We start from the raw sequence: 6000 nt of genomic DNA on the forward strand, positions 1-6000 counted from the left end.
ATCCAACCCACCTAAACAACTAACCCATGGCACCAAGCACCTCATCAAGTCTCCTCCTGAACACCTCCAATGATGCCGACTCCACCACCTCCCTGGGCAGTCCATTCCAATGGGCAATCACTCTTTCTGTTTAGAACTTCTTCCTAATATCCAACCTGAACCTCCCCTGGTGCAGCCTGAGACTGTGTCCTCTTGTTCTGGTACTGGCTGCCTAGGAGAAGAGACCAACATCTGCCTGTCTACAGCCTCCCTTCAGGTAGTTGTAGAGAGTGATAAGGTCACCCTTGAGTCTCCTCTTCTCCAGGCTAAGTTAAAACATATTAATATAGAACAACTATAACATTGATGTGTTGAATGGCATTGATTCAAAAATGCTATGCCAGACCTTAGATGGCTATAAATAATAGCTCCTTCTATATACATGCACAGAAAAAAAAATAATAGAAGCAGTCCCAATCATTGGAGGATATGGTTAAACATCACAGACATATGCTACTGTACTTAGGGGGTTCAAAACTCAAAGGACACATAAAACATTTTGTAGTCTTGGGAACATTTTCTGGAAAAAAATTAATTACTTCAAATTGAGAGTACAGCATTTCTCTGTTTTCATCTTATTTTCTAGACATTGTATTTTTAGAAGTCCCTGCTTCCCTCTTAACATAACTCTACTGTCTCCAGCTAAATATAATACTTATGCAAGAAATTGCTGTCCTGATATCCGAAGTCTCTATGCAACAAGTTCAGTATAAATATTTCTTTTGCTGTGCTTTAAGAGCTGTAAAACCTGGTTGATGAGGCCATAAGCCAATCTTTAACTAGAATACATTTTCCCTTTGGACCTAATTGCTTGCTAGTAGCTGCTAATAAATGGCCTGAAAAGACACATGCAGCTGAATCTAACTAAACCTGAAAAACAAGACAGCTTAAAATTATCCTGGTTCTTCCCCTACTCTTTATACTCCTGGGCTTTAAGTCATCTAAGCATTGAGACTCAGGAATCATAGAACCATAGAATTGTTAGGGTTGGAAGGGACCTCAAGGATCATCTTGTTCCAACCCCCCTGCCATAGGCAGGGAAATTTCACACTGGATCAGATTGCTCCGAGCCACATCCAGTGGTGTCTAGAATACAAAAAATATTGTATGTAGGCTGTTTTAATGAATGTGGTTTTGAATGGAGCTTTGCACCTGCTGGAGGAGCTACCTCTGGCTGCCGTCAGTATTTGTAGGAATTGTCCTAAAGGAGACCACTTTTATGCTTAAGCAGAGCCTCTGTTGGGGCCTCTTAAGAAAACAAACCATGTACAGTATCTGTGAATAAGTGATGCAGGTGTTTTCATAGAATAGATTCATAGAATCAACAAGGCTGGAAAAGACCTCAAAGATCATCAAGTCCAACCTGTCACCACAGACCTCATGCCTACTAGACCACGGCACCAAGTGCCACGTCCAATCCCCTCTTGAACACCTCCAGGGATGGCGACTCCACCACCTCCCTGGGCAGCACATTCCAATGGCTAACAACTCTCTCAGTGAAAAACTTCCTCCTCACCTTGAGCCTAAACTTCCCCTGGCACAGCTTGAGACTGTGTAATCTCATTCTGGTGCTGATGATACATATCATTGAGACAAACTGATGAATTGAGACATTTGCTTAAATATCACAATATGTAACAATGTAAACTAAATCAAAATCTCAGCATACATCCATTACTTTATGACTAATGCTGAGTAAGTAGAAAATGTAATAGTACTGGAAAGCTAGATTGTGTCTGGTCAGCGAGTAACGTTACCAGAAGAATTTTTCTTTAACTCTGATTTTGATAAGTTCTTAGACTTGATTAATATTATATTTATAGAAAGATAGAATTGCTTTGGTTGGAAGAGACCTTTAAGGTCATTGAGTCCAACTGTCAATCTAAGACCACCATGGCCATTAAACCATTACTCAAAGTGCCATATCCACATGTTTCTTGAACACCCCTAGGGATGTGCCTCTTCCACCTTCCTGGGACACCTATTCCAATTCCTGACCACTCTTTCATCCACTCTTTTATTAAAGAAATGTTTCCTAATATCCAATCTAAACCTCTGCTGGCACAATTTCAGTTCATTTCCTCTTGTTCTATCACCTGGTACTAGGGAGCATAGACTGATCGCTACCTCACTATGACCTCCATTTAGGTAGTTGTAGGGAGCAATGAGGTCTCCCCTCAACCTCCTCTTCTCCAGACTAGATGATCCCAATTCCACTAGCTGCTCCTCATTAAGACTTGTTCTAGAGACACTTTACCAGCTTTGTTGCCCTGCTCAAGACCCACTCCAGCAACTCAGTGTTTGTCTTGTAATGAGGGGCCCAAAACTGAGCATGGTATTTGAGTTGTAGCCTCACCAGTGTAGGGAAACAATCACTTCCCTGCTCGTGCTGGCCACACTGTTGTTGATCCAGGGTGCTGTTGGCATTCTTGGCTGCCTGTGCACACTGCTGGCTCATGTTCAGACAGCTGTCAACCAGCATTCCAACATCCTTTTCCACTGGGCAACTTTCCAGCCACTCTGTCCCAAGCCTGTAGCGTTGCATGGGGTTGTTGTGACCCAAGTGCAGGCTGCAGCACTTGGCCTTGTTATACCTTATAAAACTGACCTCAATCCATCAAACCAGCCTGTGTGTGTTTGGTTGCAGAATCCTACCCTCAAGAAGATCAACACTCCCAAATATGCTGAGGGTGCACTCAATTCCCTTGTTCAGATTGTTGATAAAGATTTTAAACAGGAAGGGCTGCAATATTGAGCCCTGGAGAACTCCACTTAAAACTGGCCTCCAAGTCTGAGCCCAGCCATTCAGACAGCTTTGCAATATTTTGTAACATCTAGAGACTGAAATAGAGGCCTCCTAACAATTAAGATAAAATACATCTATTAGAAAAATTCTTTAGCTGAATAGTTTAAGAGAAAAGTAAAACTGGAAGAGAATGGAATCAAAAACTGTTTTAAATAAACGAGCTGGATCATTCAATGGAAAACTACATAAAAATGGGGTCTTACTCTTTTACTACATATCATTCCAAACATATGCTTTTTCCATTTCTGAGATTCATGTAATAAAATATTAATGAGGGAATGAAGTGAGTCCTTGAGGGAAATGGAGGACGTTCCATATGAGAACTAACTTTACAATGCTGTGAGACCTTGGGGGCAGTTTTGCCCCTGACTTCACATGAGTAGGTCATGGCCAAAGCTTCTCTGAGGGCTGCTGAGCTCAGGAATCTGTTTTGCATGAAGCAAACTACAAGGTCATAAACCTCCACTAGAAAAATGAAGAAGAAAGTCTGCTGAGGTTTGCAGGCATCAAGAGCGGCATAGACTCTCCTTTGCTTCTAGATCCCATAACAATGTACACTAATATGATTTGTATTTTAGTACTGTGACCCCTTGATCTTCTATCTGCCTGGGTTATTCCAGCCACGGACTGGGAAGCAGCCTCTGTTATCAGCATTCTTCATGAAATTGCTAGTGTTTGATGAAGGTATTCACTGTGGAATACCAGCAAGCCTTGAGCTGTGTCAGCATTCTCTGACTGAAGCGTGCGCGTGAACGCTTCCATCTTGGAGCATTCTGAAAAATAAAACCCAACTCCCTGTTCCTCTGGCATGCTGTGCTTTTACCTGGAGACTTAAAAAAATAACATAAAAAATTCTCTTTTTATTCTAAAATCATGTCCATATCTTTATCAGGAACAGTGTGCCCAGAAGGAGCAGGGAGGTCATTCTGTCCCCGTATTCAGCACTGGTTAGGCCACACCTTGAGTACTGTGTCTAGTTCTGGGCCCCTCAGTTTAGGAGGTGGTGGAGTCACCATCACTGGAGGTGTTTAGGAGGAGACTGGATGGGGTGTTTGGTGCCATGGTTTAGTAGATTAGATAGGGTTGGATGATAGGTTTGACTTGAGAATCTCAAAGGTATCTTCCAAACTGGTTAATTCTATTCTATTCTATTCTATTCTATTCTATTCTATTCTATTCTATTCTATTCTATTCTATTCTATTCTATTCTATTCTATTCTATTCTATTCTATTCTATTCTATTCTATTTAATTAGAAGCTGATAATAGACACTTCTGGATTTTCACAGCTGCATGTTGAAGTGGAATGTTACACCTTCTTTCTGCTGCAAAGAAAAAAATGTCAAGGCAGGTCCCGTGGGACCTAAGATACAAATTAGAGAAAGTGAACCATTAGGCTAGATTAAACAAGTTTATCATCTTTTGGAATTCTTAATATGTTCCTAAAAGATAACAAAATCTATGGAGGTAACCCTAGTGCAAGTCAGTTGATCCTAATTGTCTCATCATTATACTCTTTACAGGATCATACAGTAGGCATAGCCTGCTCTTTCTGTAACACAACACTTGCATCCCTCTGTGAGAGTCTAAAGCTTGTCTCTTGTGATGTGACTCAACAAAGATAAAATCAACAACTGAGGCCACCATCAGGAATATGCATAAGACAAGATAATCTCCACCCATCAGGTACCCTGGAAGGGGAGGATGGTGAGACAATGGATTCACCACCTGGCCCCTGATTTCCTGAGGGACAATACTTGGACACATACCTAAGGACTAAAAACTGTATAAAAGACTTGAGCAACTACTGGCTCAGTAGAATTAAAACAGAGAACCAAAAAGACAGAAGGAAAACACAGATGAAGAAAAACACAGGAGAAGGACAATGCCGCTGAGAAGAAAGCACAAGAGAAGAGGAGGCTCGGGGCACTGGAGAAGAGGAGGCTCAGGGGTGACTTCATTGCCCTCTACAACTACCTGAAAGGTGGTTGTAGCCAGGAAGGGGTTGTACTCTCCTCCCAGGCAACCAGCACCAGAACAAGAGGACACAGTCTCAAGCTGTGCCAGGGGAGGTTTAGACTCGAGGTGAGGAGGAAGTTCTTCACCGAGCGAGTCATTCGTCATTGGAACGGGTTGCCCGGGGAGGTGCTTGAGTCGTCGTCCCTGGAGGCGTTCAGGAGGAGATTGGACGTGGCACTTGGTGCCATGGTCTAGTCATGGGGTCTGTGTTGATAGGTTGGACTGAATGATCCTCGAGGTCCTTTCCAACCTAAGTTATACTGTGATACTGTGTTATGTCTCTTTGAAGAGAAGGAAAAGCCCGGGATAATGCTGCTCTGAAGATAAGAAGCCATGGAGCCTGGAAGAAGCAGATTGAACCCTCTTTCTGTGTCCTAAATTCCACCTGCTTCAACTCAAGGAGCTGAAGAGGCTGCTCAGAGGACCACATCTCTTCTGCAGCCAAAGCCTCAGCACCCTTTCTCTACAGACCCAACATCTCCTGCAGCACCTTTCCTCCACAGACTCAAACTGTCTTGGGGGGTGAGGGGTGTGATAGTATAATTCCTTTCCTCTTCTCTCTCTCTTCTCCCTCTCCCTCTCTATTTTCTCTCTCTACCCTTCTAATCCATCCACTTTATTTATGTAATAAATAGTCTAGCTGTTGATATTTTGGCCTCGTTTGTGCCTCTAATTTCACAACACGGGAATATTCAAAAGAACTGAGTCTCTTTCCCTCTCTGGACCAAGACATTCTCAACGGGTGTCTTTGTGCACAGGTGGCACTGTACCTAATCCTTCATCTCAGTGCATTACAGCTTTGGGGGTTGCTGCCAGATCTGCAGTACAATCTGAAAAAAAACTTTGAGATCTGAAAATGCTATTATGAAACTTTTACACAGGAAAAGACATTTAGTATTCTTAAATACTTGAATTATGCGTTCTCATTATAGAAAGTAGGTATACAAATTGTACTTAACTCAGTGATTATTGTTTTAAAGAGATTTTTTCTCCGGTAATGGTGCCCTAAAAGTAATTTCTTAGGCTGGTTTTAACAACAGTAGGTATAAATAGTAATCTAATTATACTTAGAAGAGATTTATAGCTCTGATTAGTATTGCTTCAAAATTTCAAAGGGACTGACATGAGCAATCAACA

Source organism: Melanerpes formicivorus, unplaced genomic scaffold (assembly GCF_026170545.1).
Source record: "Melanerpes formicivorus ecotype bairdi unplaced genomic scaffold, bMelFor1.0.p_v2 SCAF_53, whole genome shotgun sequence".
NCBI lineage: Eukaryota > Metazoa > Chordata > Aves > Piciformes > Picidae > Melanerpes > Melanerpes formicivorus.